The sequence below is a fragment of the Leptonychotes weddellii genome, chromosome 9 (assembly GCF_054177405.1).
Source record: "Leptonychotes weddellii isolate Sample4059 chromosome 9, ASM5417740v2, whole genome shotgun sequence".
Classification (NCBI taxonomy): Eukaryota; Metazoa; Chordata; class Mammalia; order Carnivora; family Phocidae; genus Leptonychotes; species Leptonychotes weddellii.
In genome coordinates this window covers 97310204-97324441 of record NC_138377.1, presented here as the reverse complement: position 1 = coordinate 97324441, position 14238 = coordinate 97310204, and the positions used below count along the sequence as shown (strand labels likewise).

General features: G+C 51.4%; 1 long non-coding RNA gene across 1 annotated transcript; it reads right to left on the bottom strand.

Annotated features, from left to right (window-relative positions):
• Positions 1-1807: 1807 nt before the first annotated feature.
• On the bottom strand, positions 1808-14014 carry LOC145723295 (uncharacterized). Its single transcript, XR_014148223.1, has 3 exons — positions 13555-14014; positions 2161-2241; positions 1808-1999 (listed from the first exon to the last, which is right to left on the bottom strand). It is a non-coding gene; the product is annotated as an uncharacterized LOC145723295 (long non-coding RNA).
• Between the last annotated feature and the right edge of the window lie 224 nt (positions 14015-14238).

The following is a 14238-nucleotide window of genomic DNA, read 5'->3' as shown; positions in this document are numbered from 1 at the left end:
ATGCTGGTTGGCTGAGAGAGGGAAGGTCTCCCTGATATCCACGTCCCTGCTTTCCATCCTCTGCCCTTCCTTCCACAGTGTCAGGCATGTGGCATGCACAGGCCTGTGTCTATTTGCCCTGTGGTCCCCAAATATATGGAAGTCCCCGGGGGTAGGTGGGCAGGAACTGTGTTGCATGAACAAATGAGCTTTATCACTACTCAGTAGCTGTGTGACTTTTGGAATGTTCCTTGTTTTCTCACGGTTTCAGTTCCCCTACATGCTAACACGAGACTAGATTCGGGACCCTGTGGCCTCTCCCTGCCAGATCCAAAACCCTTGAGTCTAGGACTCACCCTTTTCCCACCATTTTGCTCAGCACAACCTTTAGACCTCCTTGGTACTGAATAAACATTCGGTGAGTAGAACATTGGCGCCCCTCTTTGTACCATCTTTTCATATTTTGCATTGTAATGGGTTCTTTAAACCAAAATACCCTTCAAAAACCAAAAGAAAAAAAATGGACCCAGACCCCAGAACAGACCACTGGGACACAGTCATGATTATTTGGGCCTTTCTGGAAACCTCAAATCCCCCACGTGAAGCCGGTGCTGCCAAAGTAAATGGCACTAGTGAGTTCTATATCACAGACAGAATGACAGGTTGCAGACCCACTGGAAAGCTCAGGTCCTGAAACCCACAAAACTCTTTAGTCGTGACTGATCTTTTCATGCTTGAACGAAAGCTCTATTTTGTGAGAGGAAGATGACCCAAAAAAGGGTTAAGCCCTAAAAGGTTCATTTCCTCTACTCTGCCTGCTCTAGAATCTGGGATAATTCCTGCCATTAATATTTTAAGCAACTAATTTGACATTTTTCCATTTAATTAACTTGCATACATATGAGAACAGGGCTTTGAGAGTACCATGACATTTAAACAAAGTCATTTAAGTTTTCCCATTTCTGGCGGAGCGCGGCTTTCTTCTTTGCCTTTTTTCTTTGTGCTCCATTTCTGTTTTGCATTCCTGATTCTGATGCTGGCTTATTAGCTCGGAGAAGTGACCAAATTTCCCCAAGCAAATGTCCCACCGCCTCAACCTAGGTGACGTGGGTGGGCCTGGAGCTCTGGGCTGCGGCTCTTTTAAACTCGATCCTGCTCTTTTCCAGGCCTTTCTACAAATGGCGTTTCAATCAGAGCAGGCTAGCGTCACAGGCTAATGTTTTCCTGTTGCCACACCAACCCCCGGTGGGAGTGGGGGAGGCGCGGCGGGAATGCAAAACATTTATCAAATGTAACCATCTCCACAGAAGAGCTGGGGTTTCAGGAGGCAAACAATAGCTCCGTGACGATTTTCTCTTCCAAATGACAAATAATTGCTGTCATATCATCAGATGATTAAGAAATAAAGGAAAACAGACAAATGGAGTGTATCCATTGAGGGATGGTGTGGGGGTCCGGGGAGAGGCTCGCTCAATGTTCCGTAATTGAAAAATTGCACCCTAATTAGCTCCCACCCCGGAGGATTCATGAGTTCTATGCGCCATTCAATCCGCAGCCCGCCAAGTCACAGAACTTGCAGCCATTAAAGTTTACTGCTGGTTTCAGAAGGGGCTGTGCAGTCTCCAAACGCATCCAGAGAGCCAGGCTCTTCAGCTTGCCCAGCCCTCAAGAAGGAGTCATTACTTCATACTTTCATCTGCCATAATTAATCACAGATTTTCTCTGCCTATCGACAGCGCCGGCTGCTCTCCCCAGATGAACCTGGGCACTCATGCCTCCAGCTTATCGGTGGTGGCCAGCCCAGCCCGGCTCACGCAAGGTCACGGGAGCCGCATTCCCAGGATGCAAAATGGCACCCCCCAATCCCAGGCGCCAGGAGGGAGAATGGGTCCTGCATTTAAAATGAAATCCCGTTGCAAACCAAGCTCAGGGGACTCTGGACAAATTCCACGTCTTCATTTCCACCCACGTTCGGGATATTCTTTGGGGACTTCTAATGAGGCTGTCATGAAGAATGGCCCTGTAAGAGAGGCGTGTCTCCATTCTCTTGCATTCCCTCCCCCTGGACCTGGGTTTAAATCCCAGCTCCATGACCTCATTAGCTGCAGGACCTTGGGAAAGTGACTTGGTCTGTCTGAGCATGAGTCTCTCCTTTTGTAAAATGGAGATCATAGTACCTACCTTTCAGAAGTAAGATGGTGACCGGAGGATGCCATGGCGAAGGATCTGGGTTATGGTTGCTATAGCAGTGCCTCGTGATCCCTATATGAGAAGGGGGGATAACGATCTTACCTCCCCACTAGGATTTTAATGAGGATTGAGTAGAGAATACATTATATGTGCGTAAAGTGCCTGGCACAAAGTTGGTGCCCAGCAAATATTTGAATTGAACTGAACTGAATCACGTAATTTGTTCATTCATTCATTTAATCCATCAGCTAATAGTTGTTAAGTGATTACTTTTTGTCAGATACTTTGTTAGGCATAGGGTATACACAGGGGAGTGAGATGAACTTGATTCATGCCCTTGATTCTAGGGGGGGAGCACGATGAAAAACAAATTTAAGAAAAACGACATACAAGTTGTAAAAAGTTCTATTAAAAAATAGACAAGAACACAGATAAAAGCTAAAAGCTGGTGGTGATGTTTAAATGAAGACCGGGAGGCTAAAGACACAAGCATGTGAGGAATGATAGGGAAAAGCATTCCAGGCAGAGGGAACAAACAGCCTGGCAAAAGCAGGAGGGTGATCTTAACATATTCCAGGAACTGAGAACAGGCCAGGAGTCAGGCCATAAGAGCACACAAGCCCAAGTCTCAGTGATTTCAGACAATACAGGTTTATTCCTTCTTCTTGTCAGAACCAATCAGGCGTTTGGTGGGTGGTCTTTCACTCAGTTATTCAAAACCCAAGCTCCCTGTTGTCCCCTAAGGTCTCCTTGGAGTGGTCCATTATATCCTCTGCATGCAGCCAAGAGCAAAAAGAAAAAGTGCCTGGGGGGACATGTGGGGGCCAAGGCCAGAGGTGGTGTGGGTCACTTGCACTCATACCCCATTGACTGGAGCTCAGAGATCTGCTCCTGCCTCACCACAGAGGGGCGGGGGATGGTGTGTAGCCATGCATGCGGAAGGACAGTAACAGGTTAGGAGAACACACAGAGAATAAGGAGAGACAGAAGCCGGGTTGTACAGGGCCATGGAAACCAGGGGGAGAAGTGTGACGTTCATGCGGAGAGAATGAGAAGCCGTTCCAGGACATTCCTCACATGCCTGTTTAGATCTTATTCGGTGAGAATGAGAAGCTAGTCAAAATTAACGGCATGACCAAATTTATACCCTAAGAGGACTTCTCTGGCTGCTATGAGAAGAACACATCTGCAGAGGGCAATACTGGTCCCTTGAAGGTGCCTTGGATTAAGGTGATGAAGAAGGGGATGGACAGAAAGCGACAGATTTGAGAGACTTCAGTCCCCATAGAACTGGCTTCAGCCTCACTGACTAGCCAACACGTAGGCCCCTGCCGACCTGGGGCTATCATGCGAGGCTCCAAAAGATAAGAGAAAACACGAAAGCCCTGGGTCGAGCCCCTGGCTGTGCAGAGTGGAGGAGTTCCAGAAGTTTCCACCTGAACCGAAAGCTGGGTCTACCTCCTCGCTGGCCCTCTGGCCCAGTGCAGCAGAAGACCCTCCAAGTCCTGCTTCCATCGAAGTGAGAGATGTTGACATTCAGCCAGCCTGGTTCCCACCGGTCCCAGGGCAGGCAGGTGGGGGCAGCTGGGATGAGGTGGACAATTTGCACAGAGTGTGACCACTCGCAGAGCACGGGCTTCAGGTTGTTCCATTTAATCCTCCCAACTGGGCTGGGGCTGGGAGGATGGACGGGGTTACTGTCGACTCTCTATTTTGCAGACGATGAAACAGACTCACGCTGCTCCTGCGACGTGCCCGACGTTACCCTATTAGTAAGAGCAGCAGGTTTGAACACAGGTCTTCCGTTCCGTCTGGTACAATGCAGCGGAGCACTCCACTAGCAGGCTGTGTCTAGACTCACACGGAGGCCAAAAGTGAGTGAGGATCTGCCTTTTATGGCCCCTGCTTCCTGCCAACATGGCAGTGGACTCCTCGCACTGGATGCTGTCCAGACAGTCCCGTGGGACACCAGTGTCCCGTTCTGCGATGCCTTTGGACAGGTCACTGGCTTACAAACCTGGCGGATCTTCAGAATCACCTGGCAGTCTTTAAACACATGGCGTCCTGAGCTACCCCAGACGTAGTGAAGCAGAATCCCAGAGACAACGGGCACCAGTCGGCTGTGTTTTGAAATCTCCCCAGGCACACAGTGAGCCGGTGCTCGGATAAAAGCACCGTGGCGTCGTCAGCGTGCCCAGCAGTGGGCTAGTCGAGGCACAGGGAGAAACTGTTATTACCTAGTGAACTGGCGACAGAGCCAGGAGGAGACGATGGGTCTCCTGCCTTTCTAGTCTCTTTTCTGCAGGACTGTCATGATGCCCTGAAGAGGTCATGGGAAAGTCCAGCCTTATCGGTGGTCTGAAAAGGTCGGAGCAGGGTGGGAGCTTTAAGGTTATCTTTCCAACCCAGTGGTTCCCCAATTTCTGTCGGATCAACTGCGTTGGAGTCACGGGAGGTGCTCGTTACAGCGCAGGCTCCTGGCCTCCCTCGGCACCTACTGTGCCCGCGACTTTGGAGTTCCTGTTTGCTAAAGTATCCCTGGTGACTCTGCTGTCAGCCAGTTTGGAAACCACTAATCCAGCCTTCCCATTTTACAGTCCATAAAACTGAGGCCCAGAGAGACGTGATTTGCCTAAAATGACCTGGCCTAGAAGCCACGTTTCCTGGCTCGGTCTACAGCTCCTTCTGCTAGCCCTCACTCATCAGAAAGCCCATCTGCGCATGGGGGCAGGGGAGGGGGCGGTGGGCCAACACCGGCAAGAGGGGCCATCGTGTTGAAAGAGCTGCCTCAGAGGGACATGTAATTAGCTGACTGTAGCAGGTTTCCTTCCCCTGGTTATCGATGCTTCTTCTCCCTCTCCTTCCTGGTACCGCCCCTGCTCATCCTAACGTGATCAATTACTCACAGGAATAAATTACGCACGCAGCCTACAGTCTATTAGGTAATCGGTGATGCGCCGGCTCAGGGAGCCAACAGGCAAGACGGGTTGTCTGGAGCCATGGCCAGCAGAAGGGACAGTGTGGGCCCAGTGCATGGAGGAGACTCTAAACAGAAAAGCTCCAACCTCAGGCAACGGTTGAGCCGTCTGGACCCCCAGAGATGGACTCGCAGGCCAGACTTGAAAAAAACATCTTTTGGAACAACTACCGCTCTCCTGGGGCTGCAGCTCCGCAGGCCGCCCCCCAGCCGCCCTCCCCAACTCCCACGGCCCCAACCCCGAGGAGGCCCAGCTCAGATCCAGGGATCCTGCTGACAGGGAGGAGGGCTGGGGGGCCTGAAACTGCAGTTCTCACCAACTTCTGGATAATACCAGTGCTGCTGGTCCAAAGAACAAGACCCTAGCGAGCAGCATGGGAAGAACTGGGTGGTCAGCCAGCTTGTTCATACATAGCTTCTTCTCCCAGTCAGCTCCTTCTGCATTTCCTCGGCCCGCAACGTCCTTCCCTTCTGGAACCTGCTTAGAAAAGTGTTCACCGTGCACATTCTGGCTTGGGCACATCTGCTCTCTCCAAGTCTTCCTTGACCCCCTCTGGCCCCAACTTAGATCAGATGATATTGTCACCAGGCTCCGTTCACTCTCCATTATGGCAATACTTAACTCTTGTCGGAGTAGGTCACCCACTTGTCACTCGATGGCCTGGGAACTCCGTAAAAACTGTACCGATTCTTTTGTTTCTCCACGTCCAAGCCTGATAGGGCTCTGCTAGCCACTGGGCACCGTAGGGCCTGGGAACTTTTCAGAGATCCCTAAAAGAGTTTGAGACCTGGAAACAAAATTACTGGACCCAAAACACGAAGGAAAGACTTTGCAATAGAAATTAATAAAATTTTAATGAAACGTCTCCAAAACAAAATATTACATCAACCGCATTAATGGTTTCATTTCGTATTCATAAAAATTCATAAAAATTTCATTATATTTGAAAACGATGTGCAGGTTAGATTTTCTCACTTTGCAAGAATTCTTGAGTACCTCCATAACTGCTGAGAAATCAAAGCCGGGCATAGATCGAATGAATTACTTGTAGCCAAATAATTTCAAAAGCGAAGTTATAAAAATAATCTTTATTTTTCTTTACAGAAAAAAAAAAATACACTTAATATGGAATATGGGTGATCTGCAATATGTTTGATCTGTGTGAGTTGGAGCTTCCAAAGCAAGTGTGTCCAGGTCTTAGAAGGTCTGAAAACAATCTTGACGTCTGGCCTGGGGGAAGCATGTAATAGATTTCTCCCAAATGAATGGATGAATAAATGGCAACCCGAAGTGATTCTGAAAAGCGTATAGGTGGGAGGAAGGGAGGAAAAACAGGCAAGAGAAATATATAAAATGTAAGCCAAAGTTTTAAGACAACAACAAAGGAAGTCCTTGTTAGCAAGAAATCCCAGCCCCAACTGGATGACAGAAACAGGCGATATCGCCCCCTCCTGGCTGGAGGAGTTGTCCGCACACACACTGGCTTCATTTATTGATCTGTCCTTGTTGTTCTTCCAACATCAAAAATATCAAAGCCCTTTGGATTTCCCTCAGAGAAAGAAGTCAGTGGTCCCTGAGGACCACCCTCTGCCTCCGTCCGGGAAGGAGGCTTGAGTGGAGCTGTGTAACTGACTCTGTGTCAGACATCCTGAAATGGATCCAAACCCATCTTGAACCTATTTCTACCTTCCTCCTGAACCACCTCTCGGTTAACGTGTTCCATATGTTTCTTTCCCTAATGGAAAAATAGGCTTTGCTTTTATTTCAAAGGGCATCATTGAAAAGTCTGGGGGACAGGGCTTTGTTCTAAGACAAACAAGATTTGGGGAGTTCTTCTAAGGAAGCAATCAGAGATAAACAGAAAGATTTCTATACAAGATGTTCACTACAGCATTATTTATAATAGTGAAAGAGCGGAAACAGCCTAAATGGCCAGCAACAAGGGGCTGGTTCAATAAATTAGGATCTACCCACACAAAAGAAGGTTACACAGCCATTAAAAGTCATGTTTTTGAAGATTATTTTATTTTGTTTTTTTTAAAGATTTTATTTATTTATTTGAGAGACAGAGAGAGAGAGCAGAGAGGGAGAGGGAGAAGCAGACTCCCCACAGAGCAGGGAGCCTAACTCGGGGCTCAATCCCAGGACCCTGAGATCATGACCTGAGCCGAAGGCAGACGCTTAACCCACTGAGCCACCCAGGCGCCCCTGAAGATTATTTTATAGAAGTATCCAACCTCTGGTGAGCCCTTCAGAGGCACCAGGCGGCATTGTCTGTGCTTTACAGGTCTTACAACAGCCCCGAGAACAAAGTACGCTGCTTGCGTTATCTCTGTGTGAAATGCAAGGAAACTGAGGCGCAGGCAAGCCAAGGTCGCACCGCTAGGCTGGGCATTGCCCTGGCACCCCAGAGCTGCACGGTGACATGATGGACTGCAGGATGCTGCCTCCCTCGCACACAGAGTCATGGGGAGTGGAGGCAAAGTGCTGAGCTCCTTCCCACATCTGCGGGGCTGTCACGAAGGAGGGCAGATCGGGCTGCCGCCAGAGGTGTGGGGGGGTCTTGGCCAGGCAGCTCTCACAAGCAGTGCTGACAGAGGAGGATAGAGCCCAAGTGACATCCCAGAGGTGGCAGCATGTGGGGGGGCGGGGCTTAGCTAACACGGAGGGGGCAGGGACAGCTAGCACGTCAGGTGCATTGTAACCGCGCACTGGAAACCAACAGATACCCCACGGGGGACTGGGCTGAGGCCCTGCAGTGTGCGCCAAAGCGGGGACAGTAATCATCAAAACGGCCAGCATTGGTGAGCCCATCCACACACCATGCTCAGTGCTTCTCTGGGGCTCTTATTCAATCCTGAGGACCCCTACCTTTCTTTGAGCTGTCATTATGCCCATTTCACAGGCGAGAAAACTGAGACCTGGCAAGATTTAAGTCATTTGCCTGTACTTTCGACCAGTAGGCAATAGTGCTGGAGTTGAAGTGTGTGGTGCAGAGGCCACGTGCTTGGCCACTGTGCCACCTCCTCCGTCCCGCGGGGGCGGCCTGCCACGCACGGGGATAGGAGCCCACGTTCGCCCCCCAGCAGCCCGTGCTGTTTTCTGTTCCATCAGCTACAGCTGGCCTCCCTTGCTATTCAGGGAATCCATTTCCATAGGAAAACGAGGGCAGAGCCTCCTGGGTTTATGAGAACCCCCTGGGAAGCCCAACACGAGAGATGGGAGAGGGGGAAGATCCCTCCACATTTGGGGAAAACCACCAAATGATTTCTGGTTCCTCACGCTAACGCTGTGTGAAGTCCAAGGGGAATCTGAAACAAAGGAACACCGCAGGCCCACCCCAGAAGTCCTGGGCCCCTCCTCAGCCCCAGGCTGCTGGCTCCTCACTGGGTAGCCTCCCTCCCTAGGGCCTCACATGCTTCCTCCAAGAGCGGCCACCTCCTACCAGACCCCTGGGCTCTGAGCCTGCCTGCTCTCCAAGCCTGCAGCAGAAGGGCCCAGCCCTCCCACACCCCAAAGGCAAGCTCCTCTCAGACTCTTTCATGGTCTGCGTTCACTGTCCATAATAGCAAACATGGGGATTTTTCTGGGTTTCACTTTCATGGTCTAACTCCCTTCTTGAAGAGGTAAATGGAGGTCTCTGTGGATGCTGGCTACTGTGTATCTGGAGGGCAGCCTCGCTGGAAAGCCCCGCGACCCATCCTACCCACCCCCCTGGGGTAAGGGTCTCCATAGAACAGACAGCCCTCGGGGGCCAATCCAGTGCCAGCACCCCACTCACTCACAAGCACACCCCCCAACAGACCCACAGGAGCCGGTTCTGGAGCCACGCTATCTGGAGACACGCCCTCTCTTAGCCACAGGCCCCCTACCCCAACACCATGAATCTGCCCTCAGGGCTTAGCCACAGGGCCTGCCGCGCCCCCCTCACCCCCTGCCCCAAGACCAGCTCCAGGAGGGAGATTTTGTCCTCGCCTCTGCAGGGCATTTGGCAGGGAGGAGTAGGAGCCGGGCAGCGGGGCATGCCTCTACCAGAGAGAGCTGACTCGAAGATGGAGAGAAGAAAGAGGAAGAAAAGCCGTGGGACTGGGAGAAGGGCCACAGGCATGACTCCACAGTTCCTGATTCTAGTTCCTCTGAGGCAGGGCTGAAGTTTTCACCCCTGGGTCTTGTGAAATGCCACCCTATCCTTTCCACAAGGTCATCATTTTGCTTGAGCGAAATGTCCCTTGCAGCCCAACGGGCCCCAGCTCGAGCAGCCTCGACTAGACCACCATGGCTGGAGGAGGCCATCCCCGCAGAGGGCGGCTCTGGAGACCTGGGCCCTGGGGGAGACTTCTCATGGCTTGGGGGCCCTGTCCTCTCTGGAGCAAGGGAGGGCTGCGTGGGAAGTTTGGCACCCAGTCTGTGGAAGCTCGGTGGCGCTCTAAGGCTTGCTATAGGATGGGTTCAACCTCCGACAAGCGCCTTTCACGTTGGCATCTAGGACTTCTGCAACCTGCCTCCCCTGGACACACTCGCAATTGCCATACAGGTGGCCAAGCCTGATCAATCCTTTGTCTCGTGCTTCTGAGTCTTAAATAGCTCCCTGATACATACAGGATCAAGACCAAGTTCCCTAACACAGCGTTCAAGTTCACCGTCTACCTCCTGCAGCCTTCTCGCTCCCCATTTCAGATTCTGTGTCTTAGCTGGACAGAACTGCTTTTGGCTCCCCCCTGCATGCTTTTGCTCATTCTGTTCCCTCCGCCTAGCGTTCCCTTTGCTTGCATCTCTGCCTTGCTAACTTGCACTCTAACTTCCCAGGCTGGGTAAAAGGGGCTCGTCCTCTGGGCTTCCCTATGTCCTGGCCTCGCTCAGCCTACAAAACTCAGACCAGACTGTGTGGTAACTGGCTGCTTTCTTGTCTTTCCACTGCACTGTGGACTCTAGAAGGGCCAAGATCACAACTTCTCGGCTCCCCAGTGCTGTGTTCCGTGTAAATTGGCTTCTATCCACTCACCCACCCCATCTTGTGGTTACTCCTTCCAGCCAGAGATGAAGAGTTCCAAGAGAATGTTCAGGTCACCTGACCCAACTTTAGAGAGGATGAAACTGAAGCTCAGAGAGGTTCGTAGTGACCCCAGGTCACAGAGCTAGGCCTGAATTAGAAGCAGCACTCTCTGCTTCAAACCCCATGCCCTTCCCACTACACCCATCATTGATCAAACCGCTCTGGCCCTGCTCCGTGTCCATGCCATGATGAGTGTCTTTAAATGAGGGTATCCCATTTGGGGCCATCAACTTTTCTGAGCTCCAAGAAGACTCCCAACGTGCACCCTGGGATCAAAATTTGGAATTAGGTTCACATGCTTCACTGATGCCCTCGTGTGGGTGGGCTTCTCACCTCGATGCCTTCATGCATGCTGTTTCTTCTGCCCAGGTTCCCACAAGGATCCTGCTCCTCATCCCCGCTCCCTCATCAAGAGCCACGTCAAGTGTCCCCTCTATCGGAAGCTTTCCAGCAGCCTTCCTGAGCTTGTTGTTCATTGCCTCCTTGCCTCATGCCCAGTGAACACATCCATTTCTCTGGGACAATCCCTGGCTACCAAACAGAGCTTGGTCCCTACCCATTTGCTCAAGTCTGTCTCCTAGTAGACAGTGATCACTGTGTTATTCAGCTCCTAGCCTAGAACCTGGCTTATAATAGGTGCTTAATCGAAGTGTGTTCGGAGGAAGAGGCAGGGAAAGGATGATGTTTGCAAAGCATTCCGCATTGAGAAAGCCCACTAGCCCCATGATGGGGTCCCATTTATTTCTCTACAGCTTCTAACAAAGAGCTGGGAACACAGTAAAGACGTGATGCTTAGGGATACAGGGAGTCCTTAGCCAACAAGTGGCCGTGCTCCCCAGATCAGTGGCCTGGAGCATATAGTTCAGCCACCCTCTGCCTTGTCATTCCATTCGGCGGCTCCGTCCCCTCCCAAGCCTCCCACCACAGAGCTTCCCATGGCTTCCCAGTTCCTTGTGAACCAGGGTGCCCTGGTTCAGGATGTTAGATGTCACCCGGCAGGCGGAGCCAGCAACCACATCCCGTTCGGCCTTACTTCTTAATGAGTCCGCCACAGTGCTACTCAGCTGCCGCCTCAGCCCCTCCAGTTTCCAGGGGTCCGGCCATGCTGCCAAAGCCAACCCGATCAGTAACGCGGGGCCCCTGCCCCTGAGGTCTGCTCCAAAGACCTACCAGAGAGATGACAATGGCGTCCCCGGGAGCCACCTGCCATTGCCAGGTCAGCCCAGGGCTCGGGAAGCACAGCAGACTGGCACACAAGGGGTTGAGGCCCAGAGGGGCGCAGCCACCCTTGGAGGACCCCTGCCCCAGCTCAGGTCCCGCTTGCCCCCTGCCCCCAGTGAGCGACAAAACAGCAACGTCCAAAGCAGCTAATCACGCCCAACCAACCCTCTCTCTCCGGCTTCCCCTTCGAACTCACTGACCTCGGAGCTGCTCTTTCCAGATGGTGAAGGTGTCATGTGACAGAGCTCAGAGGTGGCCACGCACCCGGAGCTTCCAGCCCTCCCTCACCACAGAGGCCAACCTCCGGGCAACCGCCTCTTCTCTCAAGAGACACACTAGAGTGGCTGCCAGCAGAGAGAGGGGGGCTGGCCAGTTGAGACCTGAGTTAGAAGCCTGGCTTTGCCACCAAATTGCTGTATTTGTTTGGGCAAGTGGCCCCATTCCTCTGGTTTCAGGTGGCTCCCCTCCCAGGGAGGGTGGTGGCTTCATCAAGCTCTCCATTTCCTCTTTCCTCCTTCCAGGCCTCTCGATAACCAGAAACTACAGTTCTGCGGCAGGGATAAAGCTAAGGGCACTAACAGTAAAGCTTCCTCCCTTTCTGCAAAAATAACAAACCAACAAGAAAAATAGCAATATTTCTATTTAGTAACTCTGTGTCAGGCAGCCCTCTAGGCGTGTTTCCTTACACAATCTCCTCTCATCTTCACGGAAATGCTGACAGGTGCGTATTCCTATTGTTCCCGTTTTAAAGATGGAAAAGAAATGCTCCAAAAAATTCTGTCTTTCGTCCATGGACACACAGCTGGAAACAGAGAGAAACTAGATCTGAAACGGGGCAATTTATCTGCAGAACAAGGACATGTTAGAATTCCATTCTTTTCCACATCGGTCTGACCTGCTCAGCTTTTCCTTCCCCATAGAACATTTATAAAATTCGATTGCATCCTTGGGCACAAAGGAAAAAATTTTTTAATTTTAAATTAGAGATTTTATAGGTCACAATCTCTTACTGTAATCCAGAATTTTCAAATAAAAAAAATAACGTGGCTGAAAATATCCTCAACTACTTGGGAACTAATAGACACAGTTCTAGATAACCCACGGATCAAAAGAAATATTAAAATGAAAATTAGGGGCGCCTGGGTGGCTGAGTCAGTTAAGCGGCCAACTTTTGGTTTCGGCCCAGGTCATGATCTCAGGGTCCTGGGATCAAGCCCCGCATTGACCTCCATGTTCAGTGGGGAGTCTGCTTGGGATTCTCTCCCTCCCTCTCCCTCTGCTCCTCTCCCATGTGAGCTCTCTCTCTCTCTCTAATAAATAAATCTTTTTAAAAAAACGAAAATTAAAAACCGTCTAGAAACAGAGAAAAGGGGAACATTTTATTTCAAAACCTATGGGATCCCCAAAAAAGCTCAACTCGGGGAAATTATGGCCCGAAATGCCTTCTTATTAGAGAAGAAAGACTAAAAATAAAGGAGCTGAATACACATCATAAGGAATTAGAAAAAAATAAGCAAACAAAAAAAGAAAGTACAACATGGGAATTGATCAATAGCTGAAATTAATAACACGGAAAATAAGAGAAAGGGATACAAAATGCACGGAACAGGTGCTTTGAAACCAGAGCTGGTGGGAGAGGCCAGTGGTGTCTCGGGGCGGGCAGGGGCCCCCTGCTCCATGCGTGCCCTCCTCATGCGGGCCCCGCGGGCCAGCTGTGGGCTCCTGGCGCTCGGGGTCCGCCCCCTGGGCGGGTGGCTTCCTTCCACCTGGCCAGCGCGTGGCCTCGTCTGGCAGTTTGACTGCCCACCCGAGACTCCTTGGACTGGAGTCGGGAGCATTTCCTCCCAGAAATAAAACTCCTCCGTCTGGGCTTATTAGGCAAACGGGTCAGTTTTGTGTTTTCAGCAATGAAAGCTGCTGTGGTTTTGTTTTCTCTCTGTTGCCAGGAGTCAGGAGGAAGCCTGTGGTTAGACATCTTCGGGTGGAGACGTACACAAACACAGCGGCTAGAAATGAGCTCCTCGCATTCAGCCCGCCCTGCCTGGTGGAAGGAGGCTAATGAAACTGAACGCATGGAGCAGGGGGAGGTGGGGAGAGACACGGAGGAACGCCCAGACCTGCAGCAGCACTCACCCCTCTTCTAGTCCCCAGCCGGCAGCCTCTGCTTCCCATTCTGGCAGTGGGATCCTGCGGATCCATTTTCTCTTCCAAGGATGAGGCAACCCAGTTTGCCCTCGCTCGGTCCAGAGACTGAGTTTAAAAGATCCCGGTGAACTGAGTGCCATTCTCAGGAGATCTCTCGGTAGCAGAGCCGTGGCAGGTGCTGCCGGCCGCCTGCACTGCAGGTCCCAGCCTCTCCCTCTTTTCCATCACAACCCTGGACTTGTTCTGCGGGGCAGCGCGCCCGGCCACAAGCGCTCACACCTCCAGCCTCCCGTGTGAGCTAGAGGCTGGCCATTTGCTTGCAGTTCTGGCCAATGAGCTATTGCATTTCCGAGAAGACTTTCCCCTTCCTAATATAGGTGCCATTCTTCCTCGTCTCCCTTCTTTGTCCTGCCTGGGACTTGAACACAGGCCTGGAGGTACGGCACCCACGTTGGGTGTTAAAGTAGCAGCATGAGGATGAAGGTAGAGCGGAAAACCAGAAAGAGGCCAGGCCCTGGATGGTATAATGACATCACCTTCTGCCCTGCCCTGCACCCACCCCATGGGCTCCTTCTGTCAAGGGAGAAATAAAGCTTCAGCTGTTAAAACCGCTATGGCTGGCAGTTCTGTTACTTGCCCCTGAATGTATTCCTAAACAAGAACTTTAGCTTT